The sequence below is a fragment of the Cyanistes caeruleus genome, unplaced genomic scaffold, assembly GCF_971803275.1.
Source record: "Cyanistes caeruleus unplaced genomic scaffold, bCyaCae1.hap1.1 HAP1_SCAFFOLD_78, whole genome shotgun sequence".
In the NCBI taxonomy this organism is placed as follows: Eukaryota; Metazoa; Chordata; class Aves; order Passeriformes; family Paridae; genus Cyanistes; species Cyanistes caeruleus.
Genome location: NW_028255889.1, coordinates 1,871,892 through 1,888,831, shown reverse-complemented (window position 1 = coordinate 1,888,831; position 16,940 = coordinate 1,871,892). Strand labels below are relative to the sequence as shown.

The following is a 16,940-nucleotide window of genomic DNA, read 5'->3' as shown; positions in this document are numbered from 1 at the left end:
CGCCCGGGCCATGCCCCCGGCCCGCCCCCGGACCCGCCCACGGGCCCAGGCGGGGTTGCCCCGGCCCCGGCCCCGGCCGTCCCGCCGTGGTCTCGCCTCCGCCGGGCTCTGGCTGTGCTGGCGCTGGCGCTGCTGGGCGGGCATCATTGCCTGGGGCTGGGGCGGAATCGCTGCCCTTTGGCTCCGCCTTGCCCGATCCCGGCCCCGGCCCCGACGCAGGCTCCGGTCCCGACCCCAGCTCCGGTCCCGACCCCAGCCCTGCCCCCGGCCCCGGCCCCGGCCCCGGCCCCGGCCCCGGCTCCTCCCGGAGCCCGCGGCGGACACAGGCGGCGCGGCCGCTGCCGCCGCCTCCGCTGCGGCTTCCCCGGCCCGAGCTCCGCCGCTCAGCAGCGCGGCCGCTGGCCCCGAGCCGCCGCTGCCGCGTTCCAATGAGGGAACGCCTGCGGATGCCCGGCCCGGGGAGCTCGGGGAGCGCTCGGGGGCCGTTCCTGTCCCCGGGCCGAGCGCTGATGGCCGCGACTCGCCCCCAGGGAAGGCGCAGGAGGCCCTGCAGCAGCGCTACGAGCTGGGCCCGCTGCTGGGGCGCGGCGGCTTCGGCAGCGTCTTCGCGGCCACGCGACTCTCGGACGGCGCCCCGGTGAGCGGTGGGCAGAGGAGGAGGAGGAGGAGGGGGCGGAGGAGATGGCGGGGGCGCGGCGGGGCGGGCAGCGAGCTCAACCCTCTGCTGCTCCTTACTCGCAGGTGGCCATCAAATGTGTGCCGCGGGATCGCGTCCGGCTCTGGGGCGAGCTGGTGAGTGTGCGGGGCCAGCGGCAGAAGCCGGGGCGTGCCGGGCAGGGATGAGCCGGGGCCCGGCGGGGTGGGAGCCGCCGAGAGCCCTGCGGGGAGAGCGGGCGTGGGGTGAGCGAGGTGTGCAGAGCATCCCGGGCTGGCTGAGGGGTCCCAGAGCCCTGGCCCGGCCTCAGCCCCACTGACAGCACCGTGCTCCTCCCGCAGCCCGACGGCACCCGTGCTCCCATGGAGATTGTGCTGCTGGACAGGGTGTCCTCTGGCTGTGCTGCAGTCATTCAGCTGCTGGAGTGGCTTGAGCTCCCCGACAGCTTCGTGTTAGTGTTGGAGCGTCCACAGCGGTGCCAGGACCTCTCGCATTTGCTGGCGGAGCGGAGGTTCCTGCCAGAGGAGGAGGCGCGGGGGCTCTTTCGCCAGGTGCTGGAGGCCGTGCAGCACTGCAGCAGCTGCGGGGTCCTGCACAGGGACATAAAACCGGAGAACATCCTGCTCGACCTGGCCACTGGGCAGCTGAAATTGATCGACTTTGGCTGTGGCGCCTTCCTGCAAGACACAGCCTACACCCAGTTTGCAGGTGAGCCCTCGCAGGGGATGCTCCTGGCCATCTCATGGCCCAGCCTGGCTGTGGCACCGGGGATTCCCCGTGGTGCTGCCAGGATGGGATCAATGCTTGAGGCAAATTGATTTGGATTGGGGTGTGAGTGGGGCCAGCTCCCAGCCCTGCCAAGAGCCTTCAGCACCCACTGTGCCCTGGGCTGGGGCTGGGACAGCCAGCCTGACAAAAACCCCCATGGGGGTAGCAGAGGGCGGGGGTCTGACCCCATGCCCCAGAGAGTTTAGTGCGTCAGCGAGGAAGGGCTTGAACTCCTCTGCTCCCCACGTTTGCCTTGGCCTATTAACAATGTTTTGGAGGCCATGCAGGCAGGGAGGAGAGTGTGTTTTCTCTACCACGGGGTGGGTTTTTATTTGCTTGTCATGGTTGGGCCTCCCCAGTGCTTCTGCTGCCCTCTTGCAGCAGCAGTGGCTTCTTTTCCAACCCTGGGTTTGTAGCCAAGTGCCAGGTGCTGGCAAGAGGGCAGTGGGTCACCCCGTGTGCCGCTGGGGCAGCCCCCACATGCCCAGGGATGCTGGGGCCAGGCTCTGGGAGCAGCAGCATCCCCCTGATGAGCTCCATCTGTGTTCCACAGGAACCCTGTCCTACAGCCCACCAGAGTGGATCCACCAGCAAGGCTACCATGGCCAGGCAGCAACAATCTGGTCCCTGGGCCTCCTGCTCTACCACCTGGTCATAGGGAAGCACCCATTCATGAGGGGCCAGCAGATCATCTGGGGGCGGATCTTGTTCCCACGACGGCTCTCCCAAGGTGAATCCTCATCTCTGGGCACAGGGGGAACACTGGGCTTGGGAGACAGCTGTGGGCTCATGAGCATCCTGCTCTGGCAGCTGCTGAGGAGGTGGCACATGTCCTGCTCTCCTGCAAACCGGGAATCCACGGGGAAGTTGAGGCCCAGCTCTGGGCACACCCAGCATGGCCTGGGCACTGGAAGGGGGCGGCAACTTCTCCAACTGACTGGTGATTCCTGGTTTCTCTCTTCAGAATGCCAAGATATTATTAAGAGGTGTTTGTCCATGCAACCCTCGGACAGGCCATCCTTAGAAGACCTTTTCCGCGATCCTTGGATGCAGGCTGTTCATCTGCCCTAGGAGATGGGAGAGATCCACATGCACGGTTGGATCCAGGGGCCTGGCAGGTAACAGCTCCACACATTTCTTGGCAATCAGTGGCAAAGCAAACCAGGCTGTTTTGTCGTGCCTGTAGCTCTGAGCAGGGGTCATCAGAAGGGAACACACAGCTCTTGGGCTGGAGCTGAGCTGGACACCTGGTGTGGCAAGCACTGGTGGCCACCATTCCCCCTGCTTTTGCTTGTCTGCTTCACTGATGGCTGGGACCCTGGGCAGAGCACTGACAGCCTGGTCTGGCCCCTAGGCAAGGAGAAGGAGCCCCTGGAGAAGCTGTTACCAGCTGGGGCTGCTGCTGGAGACACCAAGGGCAACCTCGAGGATGGCAATCTCTTCCTCCAGCTGGCCAGCTGAAGATGATGGATTTCAATTCTGGCATGTCTTCTTCAAAGACTCGCTCCACGCCCAATTTGCAGGTGAGTCCACAGCCAGGGGATGCTCCCAGATCTGGGCATGGCACAGCCTGGCCAGGCACCAAAGGTTCCCCCCTTGGCTGGGGTGGATGCAAGCAATTCTTCAGTTGGCTGCCAAGCTGCTTTTTGTCTCTGGACAGCTGCTGAGGGGCTGGGTCTGCAGGCTGGGCACATGGCCTGCCCTCCTGCTCTGCTCCCAAAGGCAACAGTGATGGGCAGCTTTGGGCCCAGCTCTGAGCACGGCCAGCATGGCCTGGGCACCGCGGGTGGCTGGGACAAGGGGACAGGAGCCTTCAGCTGACGGGCGGTTTCTGGTTTCTCTCCTTGCAGCCGGGCTCTGCGGATGCTGAGGCTGCTCTGGGCTCTGCCAGGGCTCTGCTGGGCTCAGCCCCAGGCACAGCTGGGCTCACCCTGCCCTCCCATTGCTCTGACAGCTTTGCATCACATGAGCCCGTTCTCAGCACACCGCCTGAGCTTTCTGCTTTTGCAGGTGAGTGAGACTCTCCTGCAAGCCAAGAGATTGCAGTTAGGGACACACATCCAATTGGCAAGAACCCAAACTCTCCACAGTCCCAGCTGAATGCCTGCATCTGCACAGGATGTTTTCTGTGTCCCACTCTTCCTTTCTTTTTGGCTGCAATTGTGCAATTGCACTTTCTTCCTCCTCTAGAAGTGCCACTGCTGTGTTCCTGAGGCAGTGCAGTCTGGAGCTGATGGATGAAGAATCGCCCCTCTGCACTTCCAAACCAGAACAGAAAGCTGTAAGTGGGACTTTGCATCTTTAAGAAACCCCTGAATGTTTGAAAGGGAATGTGCGGCTCATTCACAGGGTGAGAAGGAAGGGCATTTTCTAAAGGATTTGGGGTTTGAAAGAGTTTAGATTCCCAGTGCTGCTTGGAGCTGGCAAGGCGCAAAGCACTTTCTTCTTGCTTCACTCCAATTTCACCACAATTTAAAATAACAATATTGGAATCAAACCCCACAAACTTTTTCAAAAAGGTTCCTGACGCCGGTAAGATGCATCATGCCATCAGCACATTTACAAAGTAAATAACTGAGTTTTATGTTTCAAAAAACCAATTACACCTTAATTCAAAGTTAGAGAAGATTTTTCACTGCACACTTGGGTTCTGTTTTTATCTTTCACATTTTATATAAGTTTTTTTTCTTTTATTTTTCCGCATTTTTCCCCTTAAAACAGAAATCATGCTATGAAAAAGAAGTGTCCTTTGCTCCTGGTTCCTGTGTGGAGCAGCTCCCTTCCCGCTGGCTGAGCTGCTCAGGCAGAGCCCGGCAGCTCCTGGCCCTGCAGGGCTGAGGCTTTTCCCCGTTGCTGGGCACAGACTGATGGAGCAGCACTGCTGAACACAGGGACACGCAGAGGGAGCAGAGCAGCTGCCTTTGCCCACCTGAAGCTCCAAGGCCAAACTCTGAGCAGACACGTCTGGAAGAGACTCGCAGGCTCCCTGTTGGCTCTGCTGCCCCACTTGTGCCCAGCCCAGCTCTGCGTGAGGCACAGGGAGAACAAGGGGCAGCTCCTTCCCAGCCCCAGCCCAGGGACCCCACCAGCCCCTGGCCTTGCGGCACTGTCAGCACCCGCTGCTCCAGCCACGGCTTGTGCTGGCACTGACAGCAACAACCAAAGTGGGGCTGGTCCCGAGGGAGCAGCAGCAGTGCCTGGATCTGATCCCTCAGTGTGGGGCAGTGCTGGAAATATGAACGCAGCAGCAGCACCACCACCAGCAGCAGCACCAGCAGTACCAGCAGCACCAGCACCACCACCAGCACCAGCTTCACCAGCAGCGCCAGCAGCAGCACCACCAGCAGCACGATCAGCAGCAGCACGAGCAGCAGCACCAGGGGCAGGATCGGCACCAGCAGCAGCACCAGCAGCACCAGCAGTACCAGCAGTAGCAGCAGAACCAGCTCCAGCAGAACCCGCTCCAGCAGCTCCAGCAGCAGCAGCAGCACCAGGGGCAGGATCAGCAGCAGCAGCAGCAGCAGCAGCAGCAGCACCAGCAGAACCAGCTCCAGAAGCACCAACAGCAGCAGCAGCACCAAAAGCAGCACCAGCAGCAGCACGACCAGCAGCCCAAGCAGCAGCAGCAGGACCAGCAGCACCAGCAGCACCAGCACCAACACCAACAGCACCAGCAGTGCCAGCAGTACCAGCACCAGCAGCACTAGCAGCAGCACCAGCACCAGCAGCACCAGCAGCACCAGCAGTACCAGCAGAACCAGCAGCGGTAGCAGCACCAGGGACAGGACCAGCACTAGCTTCACCAGCAGTGCCAGCAGCAGCACCACCACCAGCACGAGCAGCACCAGCAGCAGCAGCACCACCACCACCACCAGTGCCAGCAGCACCAGAAGCACCACCACCAGCAGCACCACCAGCACCAGCAGTAGTACCAGGGGCAAGATCAGCACCAGCACCACCAGCACCACCAGCAGCACCACCAGCAGCACCACCAGCAGCAGCAACAGCAGCAGTACCAGTAGTGCCAGCAGCACCAGCGGCAGTGCCAGCAGCAGCACCAGCAGCACCTGCACCAGTACCAGCAGCAGCAGCAGCACCACCAGCACCAGCAGCAGCAGCAGAAGCAGAAGCACCAGCAGCAGCATCACCTGCAGCACCAGGACCAGCAGCACCAGCAGTACCAGCAGAACCAGCAGCAGCACTACCACCAGTGCCAGCAGCAGCACCACCAGCACCAGCAGTAGCACCAGGGGCAGGATCAGCACCAGCAGCACCAGCAGCAGCACCAGCCATAGCATCAGCAGCAGCACCAGGGGCTGGACCAGCACCAGCAGCAGCAGCAGCACCAGAAGAAGCAGCATCAGCAGCAGCATCAGTGGCAGCAGCAACAACAGCAGCAACAATAGCAGCAACAGCAGCAGCACCAGCAGCACCTGCAGCAGCACCACCAACAGCACCACCACCACCAAGAGCAGCACCAGCAGCACCAGTACCAGCAGTGCTAGCAGCAGCACCAGCAGCAGCAACAGCAGCAACAGAACCGCCAGCGCCAGCAGTAGCACCAGGGGCAGGATCAGCACCAGCAGCACCAGCAGCAGCACCAGCAGCAGCAGCACCAGCACCAGCACCAGCAGCACGAGCACTGCCAGCACCAGCAGCACCAGCAGCAGCACCAGGGGCTGGACCAGCACCAGCAGCACCAGCAGCAACATCAGTGCCAGCACCAGCAGTGCCAGCACCAGCAGCAGCAGTAGCACCAGCACCAGCAGCACCAGCAACAGCAGCACGAGCACTGCCAGCACCAGCAGCACCAGCAGCAGCACCAGGGGCTGGACCAGCACCAGCAGCACCAGCAGCAGCACCAGCAGAAGCACCAGCAGCACCAGCATCACCAGCACAGAAGCAGCAGCAGCAGCAGCAGCAGCATTTGCAGCACCAGCATCACCACCAGCAGCATCAGTGGCAGCACCAGCACCAGCAGCACCAGCAGCACCAGCAGCACCAGCAGCACCAGCAGAACCAGCAGCAGCACTGCCACCAGTGCGAGCAGCAGCAGCACCAGCACCAGCACCTGCACCAGTACCAGCAGCAGCATCACCAGCACCAGCAGCACCAGCAGTATCACCAGGGGCAGGATCAGCAGCAGCAGCAGCAGCAGCAGCACCAGCAGCAGCAGCACCAGCACCAGCACTAGCACCAGCACCAGCAGCACCAGCATCACCAGCACAGCAGCAGCAGCAGCAGCAGCACCTGCAGCACCAGCATCACCACCAGCAGCATCAGTGGCAGCACCAGAACCAGCAGGACCAGCAGCACCACCACCAGCACCTGCACCACCAGCAGCAGCAGCAGCACCAGCACCAGCAGCAGCACCAGCACCACCAGCACCAGCACCACCAGCACCAGCAGCACCAGCACCAGCAGTGCCAGCACCCGCAGCAGTACCAACACCAGCACATGGAGCTGACTTTCAGTGCAGCCTCTGCCATGCTTCCCTCCCTGTGCAGCGGTGTCACAGCAGCCTGAGGCACCTGGGAGCCCTCAGTGCCAGCAGGTACTTGAGATGGCAGCCCTGGGCTCCTGCATGTTACGCCAGGAACAGAGCTGGGGACTCCCTCCCCATGTGGAGCTTCCAGATGGAAAAGGCTGCTGTGACCAGGCAGCTCCAAGGGCACAGAAAGGAGGGGCTCGACCCCTTGATCTGTGCCAGTCCCACAGTCCTGGGCAGCAGCCACCGAGCCCTGGGGGAGCAGAGGGCACAGCAAGAGAGACAAAAGCAGTCAAGGTCAGAGACTGGGAAGAGCCAGACCTGGGAGCAGGAACAGCTGCTTCATTGAACTCCTGGAGAAAGCTCTTGGCTGGTTCAAAGCCCTGAAAGGTGTGAAGGGCAGAGAAGAGGCCACACCAAACAATGCTCCTGTTTTCACACCTCCCCTCTCTGTGTCCCAGAAGGAATTGGATGAACTGTATTCTTCTCTCTGAGTCGTCTCGTTCAGTGTGAGCAGCTCAGCACCAGGAGCTGAAGGAGCTGAAGCCTCAGGCCACAAGAGCTGAGTAAGAGGGGGCTTTTGGGCCAAAGTAATGCTGCTAAGTAATGGACCTAGCTGAATGCAGCAGATAGAATCCTGCAATTATAGAATCCATTTTGCTGGAAAAGGCCTCTGAGCTCATCCAGTCCAGCCAGTCATGCAGCAGTGTCAAGCCCAGCACTAAACCTCATCCCTGAAGTGCCAAGGTCTGAACAACAGGCCCTGAGTGAGGCCTGAACAACAGGCCCTGAGCCAAAGGTGACCTCTGGATGAACCTTCCAACCAGAGGTTATCTGTCTGTCTGCTCATTACTGAAATATGCATGGTCATTAGCACTGTGATAGATGGATCCACTCATCAATGAAACATGGATTGACCTTTCTGTGTTTAGAAGCCAGACAAGGCCATTCAATCCGACATCTGGCCTTGTTTGGGGTGTATGGACAGAGTCAACTCCCTTGGTTCCTCCTTGAGGCCTGGCCAGGCTTTGGTAGGGACCCAAGAGGAGGATGAAACCAGATGTTCCCACAGCAGAAGTGCTGTCAGTTTGTTCATTCAGCACTATCAAACCTGGGCCCTCTCTCACAGCCAGGGTTGAGCCTCACCTGTGGCTGGAGGCACCTGCAGGATTTCCCAGTGTCCAGGAGTGGCTCTCCAGTCCTTGGCTGTGACAGCATCCCCAGCTGATGGGTGGATCTGGGGATGGCAAAGTCTGAGGGGAACTGGATCTTTGTTAATGCCTGCAGGCAATCTTTGGCAGTGATGATTGGGTGCATTGCTGAGCTGCTCCTTTTGTGATCCTTTGGTGCTTGGAGCTGCAGTAAGTGACACTGATTCCTTCAGGTGGTGTTGGTGCCTTTGGTGCTGACTCTGCCCACTGGTGAAATAAAATTGGCAAAGTCTGGCCAGATCACAACAAAATATCACTTTTTAAATGTAAATGTAAGGAATCAGTCCCATCTGAAATTCCCAGAAGGGAAGCCCTCCCCAGAGTTCACTGGCTCTGGAGTGGGGCTGAGGTGGGAGCACCGTGCGAGCAGTGGGGCAGTCGGTTAAAAGAGGCTGAACCGCAGGATGTCTTAAAATGCATCCAAACATTGCATATGGAAAAAGGAAAAGAACTTGTGGGTTTGGGAAGACAAGGATGGATTTTCTTAACAGCACCAACGGAAGGAACAGTTGTTTTTTGGAATGCTCCCACATGAAGGTACAGAAAAAGGTTTTAGTCTTGAGCTCAGGTTTGTTTGTGCAAGTAACATAATAACAATAACAATAACAACACAATAATATATATTTATATATATAACCAAAACTCAATAATGTGAAATAATGCTGAAAATACCAATTTGTGAGCTTTGGCTGCTCACTGTAACACTAAATACCCTACAAAAAAGAACTGGCAAAGACCCAAATGTCAGTGGTAAACTTTGTGAATTGTATACAAGGAATAAAGGAGGAAGGGATAAAACTGGCTGTTTTTATAGGGTTTGTTGATACTATGATGCAGAATGCTTTGTCTGTTCCTGTGAAAAACACACTGATTAAGACTGCTGGGTTTTTCATGTACCAGACTCTCTACAAGCTGCAGGATTGGTTGAACAGGTGAAGGAGTTGTTAAGAGAGCAGTTGATAAAATGAGGAAATGGGAACCTGTCCTGGTGGAGAACCCATCTCCCAGATGTGTTCCATGCCCTTAACAATGGGCCCACTGGGGAAATGGAAACCCCTGGGTGTGCAGGGCTGCACCCAATTTGCAAACACAACCATGGACAGTGAGACTTGGACTGCCTGGGAAATTGTTCTGGGTGTGATGGCCCCTGACAGGGTCACCCCAGAGGCTGCAGGGCTGGACCTTCATGAACTGGAATTAATTAGGAAAAAGCCAAAGCAAATGAAAGTTAACAATACAAGAATAGGAATTCAGATTCCTCCAGGACGCTTTGGTTTGGTAACTGCTCACTTGAGCTTGGCCTTGCAAAGTGTTGATGTCATGGGAGGAGGAATTGATGCAGATTATGAAGGAGAAATTAAAGAAATTCTGTTAAAAATGAATGAACAAGATTGGATTATTCAACCCCATGACAGGTTATCACAAATATTGATATTGCAGTTTAAAAACGATTGTGAAAGAAGGAGATCCACCTCCAATCAGCACTGTTTGTGGAGATAAAAGGTTTGGATGCAGCAGTCCTAATAATTGGTCCAGAGTGTGGGTCCAGAGGCCAAATGGCCCTCCAGAGGCAGCTGAAGGAACAGCTCTGGGGAAAGACAACACTGGTTGAATCCTGAAACCTGAGCATGAAGAATGGGAATATATCCCTGCAGCCAAGTGTTCTCTGCCACAACAAGTCAATATTGTTTTACAGATGCTGCCAGAGCAAATTACCCTGTTTGGCCCAACGACCCCTTTGGAAAATGCTCTGATCCACGGGGCTCCATGTGAAGGCTGATGTGACACTGAGGGACTTGCACACCAATTCCAGCCAGGAGCTGGAAACTGGGATCCTCTCCCCTTCGGCTGGAGAAGTGCCAGGTCCCAGTCCCTGACGGGCACCCAGGCTCCTGGCTGGAATTGGTGTGGAAGTCCCTCAGTGTCACATCAGCCTTCACATGGAGCCCCGTAGATCAGAGCATTTTCCAAAGGGGTCGTTGGGCCAAACAGGGTAATTTGCTCTGGCAGCATCTGTAAAACAATATCCCATAACATCAGCTTGTTGTGGCAGAGAACACTTGGCTGCAGGGACATATTCCCATTGTTCCTGCCCAGGTCTCAGGATTCAAACACTGTTGTCTTTCCCCAGAGCTGTTCCTTCAGCTGCCTCTGGAGGGCCATTTGGCCTCTGGACCAATTATTAGGACTGGTGCATCCAAACTCTTGATCTCCATGAACAGAGGTGATTTGAGGTAGATGTCCTTCTTTCACAATTGTTTTTAAAACTGCAGTATTAATAACTGTAATACCCTGCCATGGGGTTGGAAAACAAAATCTTGTTCATTATTGTTTAACAGACTTACTTTAATTTCTCCTTGATAATCTGCATCAATTCCTCCTCCCATGACATCAACACTTTGCAAGGCCAAGCTTAAGTGAGCAGTTACCAAACCAAAGCATCCTGGAGGAATCTGAATTCCTATTCTTGTATTGTTAACTTTCATTTGCTTTGGCTTTTTCCTAATTAATTCCAGTGCATGAAGGTCCAGCCCTGCAGCCTCTGGGGTGGCCCTGTCAGGGGCCATCACACCCAGAACAATTTCCCAGGCAGTCCAAGTCTCACTGTCCATGGTTGTGTTTGCAAATTGGGTGCAGCCCTGCACACCCAGGGGTTTCCATTTCCCCAGTGGGCCCATTGTTAAGGGCATGGAACACATCTGGGAGATGGGTTCTCCACCAGGACAGGTTCCCATTTCCTCATTTTATCAACTGCTCTCTTAACAACTCCTTCACCTGTTCAACCAATCCTGCAGCTTGTAGAGAGTCTGGTACATGAAAAACCCAGCAGTCTTAATCAGTGTGTTTTTCACAGGAACAGACAGAGCATTCTGCATCATAGTATCACCAAACCCTATAAAAACAGCCAATTTCACCCCTTCCTCCTTTATTCCATGTATACAATTCACAAAAGTTTACCAGTGACATTTGGGTCTTTGCCAGTCCTTTTTTGTAGGGTGCTTAGTGTTACAGTGAGCAGCCAAAGCTCACAAATCAGTACTGTCAACATTATTTCAAATTATCAATTTTTAATTATGTATATAAATATATATTATTGTGTTATATTATCATTATCATTATCATTATCATTATCATTATCATCATTATCATCATCATTATCATCATTGTTCTTGTTGTTGTTTTTTCACTTGTACAAACAAATCTGAGCTCAAGACTATAACCTTCTTCTGTCACTCCACATGGGAGTGTTCCAAAAAGAATTGTTCCTTCTGTTGGTGCTTTTTCCTATTTGCTGTTAACAAAACCCATCCTACTCTTCCCAAACCCCCAAATTCTTTTCCTTTTTCCACATGCAATTTTTGGATTCATTTTAAGGCTGATTTATTAAAACATGGATATGATCTGGTATCAATATCCAACTGAAAAAGACAAAGACTCCTTAACTGTTTTAGGATTAAAAAGTGTATGTTTATTCACAGCACTGGGCTGATGTGTCAGGTCACCCCTTAATACACACGGCCCCAAGCACAGGTGAATACAGGCTTTTTATTTACAGAAGTATTGAATACAAATACATATTCATGACCCAGTTCCCACCAACTTTTCACTTCCTATGCTACTTAGGAAAAAAAGCAGTTAAGCATGATCCTTGAAATGGGTCGGTGGTCTTTTTCTGAGGAGGGGTCACAGAAGGGAGGAAGGGATATGGCTCTTCCTCGTTCTGCCCTTTCAACCTTTTCAATGCAAAGTGACAAATGGACCCTTGGCTGGGCTCCTTGTTTCATATCTTCAATGAGTTTCTGATTTGCAACTGTCTTACGTTCTTGAAGTTCTTTACCAGATACTTTATTTCTCACTATAAGCCCAACTGAACAAGCATAAAGTTGACAATTAGTTATTAGCCAATGTTTAACCTCTATTTTAGCAAGGCCTCTTGTGGATGCTAACTGAAACAGAGAGCACGGTGCCTGTGGGAATTGCAGGCCACATAGCTTTCTCAGTCTTGCCTGAGAAAGTGGCCTGGGAAATCATGAGGAGGAATTAAAACAATCCTCAGAGACAGAAAACAGCCTTGCAGGTGCTGTTTGTCTGTTCCTTGTTTTCTTGCAAGAGAAGGTCGAGGGGTGGTGTACCCCACTGACCAATGATAGTGATGTGTTAGTTTACTAACCAATAAGAGTTTCTTTTCTGTACTTTTCACGTATCGGTCTATAAAAAAGACCTGAGGTAATAAACCAGAGAGAAATTCTCCTGATCGACTCCCAAGAGAGTCTGTGTCGTTCTTCTCGCCGTTCCTAATAGAGCGACATCCTCTCTATCTACCTTTAATTTTAGCAAGGCCCATCTATTGATTTTAATTAGAGTTAGCAAGGCTTCTTTTTAATTAAGGCCTCAGCTTCTCTAGAATCTTAAATTCTTCAAAGTTTGTGTCTCACCGTGCCCCTTCTGCTTTTTGTGTGTTTTGTTGTAAAAAGGCAGAATTGGCAGGATTCAGTTCTGAGGCCGATTCTGCAGCTGCTGCCTTGCGGGGCTGGTGCTGTCCCTATGCAGGCCCAGGTATTTCTCATGCAGCTTCCTCTGTGGGGGCTGTAGGAAAACTTGAGGGGAAAGTATTTTATTATCTTTCCTTGGTTAATTTTTTAGTCACCTCCCTACGCCTAAGATGGACTTGATGCGAAAAATTGGGACAGGGAGCAATTGGTTACTAAAACAAAAAATGTGATTGGCTTTAGGCAGTGGCATTGCTTGCCACTGAACTGGAACATGTTTAAAAGGAAAATGACTGGAACAAAAGGAAGGAAAATGGTACAACAACATTTGACATGGACAGTCCTCCCACAGGGATATCCGGCGTCACTGGTTTTGTTTGGGCAAGCTTTGCAGAAAATATTAAGAGAGTTTACTCCAGCCTCAGGAGTTAGGATGTTGCAGGATGTGGATGATTTGCTTTTGTCAGGGGGACAAAAGGTGGTTGAAGAGGCTACTGTAAAGCTGCTTAATTTTCTTGCTAAAAAGACTTAAGGTGTCTGAAAAGGAGGCCAGTTGGTAGGAAAAAAAATAATAATAAAAAGGTCATATATAGAGCTGTCCTGGGGTGACTTTATGATCCTGGTATCCCCAATCGTCTGGTTTATGTTATATATTAAGTTGTGCACCTTTAAGCCTGGCTCTGAGAGCAAAGGGGGCGGAAGAAGAAGTGCGCAATTTGTGTTGAAAGAAAACATCACTCCCCCACATCCCGCTCCTGGACTGTGGTGTCTGCAGCACGGACACACTGCAGGACACAGCTTCTCTCTGGCTTTTAGTTAGTTTTAGCTAGCTGAGGCAGAGGAGTTCCCTGGACCTTTGTTTTTTCCCTTTTTACCTGCATCTGTGCAAGCCTGCTCTGGACCGAACACGCAGCCAAACCCCGGGAGCTCACGCCTGTGGCCCACCGGGGCCTGGGCCTCGGCACTTTCCAGCGCCGAAAGGACTGATAAGAACCTGAGCGAGCCGAGCTACAGCACATGAAAAGGACTTTTCTTCCTAGATTTGCCATCCCATTCAACAGCGAGAGGTTTTCTTATTTAATATTATTCAATTTCTGTTAAATAAACAGCTTCTCCCACTTCTCTCCAAGGAAATTTTTTTCCTTTCCCGGAACAGTTGAGGGGGAGGGGTCATTTCCCTGGGGAAACCCCCACTTGGAGTTTTCCTCCTAAATTGGCCTTAAAGAAGGACAAAAAGCCAACAAAACTCCACAAAAATGCCACAAGATTCCTTAAATCTTCTCAAAACCCTACCAAATTCCAAAAACATCCCACAAAATCTCCTCCAATTTCCACAAAATTGCAGAAAAATACCACAAGATTGAAGAAAAATCCCACAAAATACCCTAAATCTTTTCAAAACGCTACGAAATTCCAGAAACATCCCACAAAATCTCCTCCAATTTCCAGAAAATCTAAGAAAAATCTCTCAAAATTCTTCAAGTCTCCCCAAAATCCCACAGAATGCCAAAACATTCCACAACATGCCAAAAAAATTCCACAAAATTCAAGAAATGTCACACAAAATTCAAGAAAAATCCCACAAAATTCCAGAAATATCCCACTAAATTCCTGAAAAATCCAACATAATTCCCTAAATCTTCTCAAAACGCTACCAAATTCCAGAAACATCCCACAAAATTTTCTCCAATTTCCTACAAAATTCCAGAAAAATCCCACAATATCTCTGCCAATTTTGACAATATTCCAGAAAAACCTCACAAAATCCTTGGAAAACCTCACAAAATTCAAGAAAAATCCCATAAAATTCCAGAAACATCCCAAAAAATCTCAATATCCCACTAATATTCAAAAAAAATCCCACAAAATTCCCTAAATCTCCTCAAAATATTTCCAAATTCCAGAAAAATCCCACTTAATTCCAGAGAAATCCCACAAAATCTCATCAATATCCTGGTAAATTGCAGAAAAATCACAAAAAATTCCCTAAATCTCCTCAAAACCCTACCAAATTCCAGAAACATCCCACAAAATTCCAGAAAAATCCCACAAAATTGCCTGAATATCCCATAAAATTCAAGAACAATCCTTCAAAATTCCAGAAAAGTCCCACAAAATTTCCGAAAAATCCCACAAAAATAATTTTAAAAAATCCTACAAAATTTTAGGCAATTCTAGAACATTCACAAAAATCCCACAAAATTCAAGAAACATCCCACAAAATTATTTTCATTTGTTCAAAGTCTCACATACTTCCACAAAAATCCCACAAAATTGAAAAGAAATCCCACAAAATTCCCTAAATCTTCTCAAAATGCTACCAAATTCCAGAAATATTCCACAATATCTCCACAAATTTCCACAAAATCTAAGGAAAATCCCTTAGAATTCTTCAAGTCTCCTCAAAATCCCACAAAATTCCATGAGAATCCCACAAAATTCCAGAAAAATCCCACAAAATTCCAGAAAAATCCCACAAAATTCCAGTAAAATCTGATGAAATTGTTAGCGTTCAGGAACACACATAATCACAAATGATTGTATGTGGGGGCTTTATTAAGAGATCTGGGTGTCAGGGGTTCACATACCCAAATCTGACCCATCTTGGTTTTGAGTTGAACATGTTTTATACTCTGTTATTATATAACTTATATATTAATTATTAAACTTACATTGTTCTATTGTATGCATTGTTTTTACCCAAGCATGGATTTCTCCTGATCCCCCCCAGCCCCCTAACATTGTTCCTCATGTTCTTTAAACAATAATTATAGCTAATCACATCTAACAATTGTATCATGATCATCTACTGATTACACAGGTGCAGTTTTGACCTGATTTTTAGCAAGTACAAGGCCTAACATTTCCCAGGGCCAACTTTTCCCAGGCTTGGCAAACCTAACTTTCTAAGTCCCTGGATTTTCTAACATTTTGAGACCTTTTACTATCATTACATATTTGTATTATATATTTGATATTACATATCTAAATGAAAGCATTTTCACTTCACTAGAAGTGGAAATGTTTTCACTTGATACAGTTCTTTGTTTCTGAGTTTATACTTGATGTTCTTTGAATCCTTGATTGATGTAAACCTCATCCAGGTGAGCTGTCCTGGATGCTGTCAGGAACTGGAGAACCAGAAGATGGTGGATCTCACATCAGTGCCTTTATTATTTTCTGGTTCCAGGACATTTTCTTCTGTATTTCTACCTTGAAGATGCTGCAAACTAACCAAATTGCTAAGAATACAATTAGTAAGATTATGGCACTCTCAATGATAGATTTACTCCACGACCTCACATTCCACCCTAACCCTTTGAAGATTCTGCCTAACCAATTGTAGTCAAATCCTTTTGCCCTTCCTGTGCTCCATGCTCTATTTGTTGCAACTGATTGATGTCATATTCTACATCTGCAGTTACATTTGGGATGTGGATGCAGCAATGATCAATCCATCCCTTTAAAAAACCCACACACTCCATGCTCTTTCAGGAGTAGTAAATTGTAATTGTATGTTTAGTTCTTTAAATCTTTCTCAGGTCACTCTTGCTAATTTATCTACCTGACCTGTAAGTTTGTACAACATTTCTTTATTCTGATAGTTTGCTATAGGACCGAGCAAAGACTCTAGGGCCCACCCAAATTTCACTCTACTAAAGGGTTCTTGCCAAGTGTCATCTTGATTCTATTCCTATCTTAATCCTTCCTAGCTCTGCCTGTGTCTAGCCACTGAGTTGATTTTGCCATTGTTAGCATCCATACCAAGATTAATTTTTGTTTTAGCAATTTTACCAACGTTTCTGCACCCCAATGGCATTTGTTATGTTTAATTTGTAGAACTTCTCTCATTATCAAGGGGGTTAACACTATTTGTCTTTGTGCAGTTACATACCACTCTTCTGAATTATTTTGTGCATTTAGCAAATGTCCCAATTTCTCATCTTCTACTGAATATTTTGATTTTGGAGGCAAATTACATTGAGATACATTAACTTTTAAAGGTATCCATGCCATTGTTGTTTGCACTTCTCAAGCAATCTGTCGAGCTGTCCAGTCTGCTTTTCGATTTTCCTCACAAATTTTGGAGTTTCTTGATTGGTGTGCTTTACACTGTATAATTGATACTTGTTCAGGTTTTTGTATTGCTTTTATCAATTGCAGGACTGCATCTTGATGTTTAACGTGTGTACCTTGAGAAGCCAGTAGTCTTCTTTCTTTCTACAGTGCTCCATGTACATGTACTACTCCAAAAGCATACTTTGAGTCAGTCCATATGTTTACCCTTTTCCCTTTACTCAATTCTAGTGCTCTGCTTAAGGCAACCA

General features: G+C 50.4%; 1 protein-coding gene and 1 pseudogene across 1 annotated transcript in view; one reads left to right on the top strand and one right to left on the bottom strand.

Annotated features, from left to right (window-relative positions):
• LOC147646837 (uncharacterized) overlaps positions 1-16,940 on the bottom strand; it is a 410,249-nt gene that overhangs the window by 279,121 nt on the left and 114,188 nt on the right. The gene's annotated exons all lie outside the window — the stretch shown is intronic.
• On the top strand, positions 11-2,545 carry LOC147646842 (serine/threonine-protein kinase pim-1-like; annotated as a pseudogene).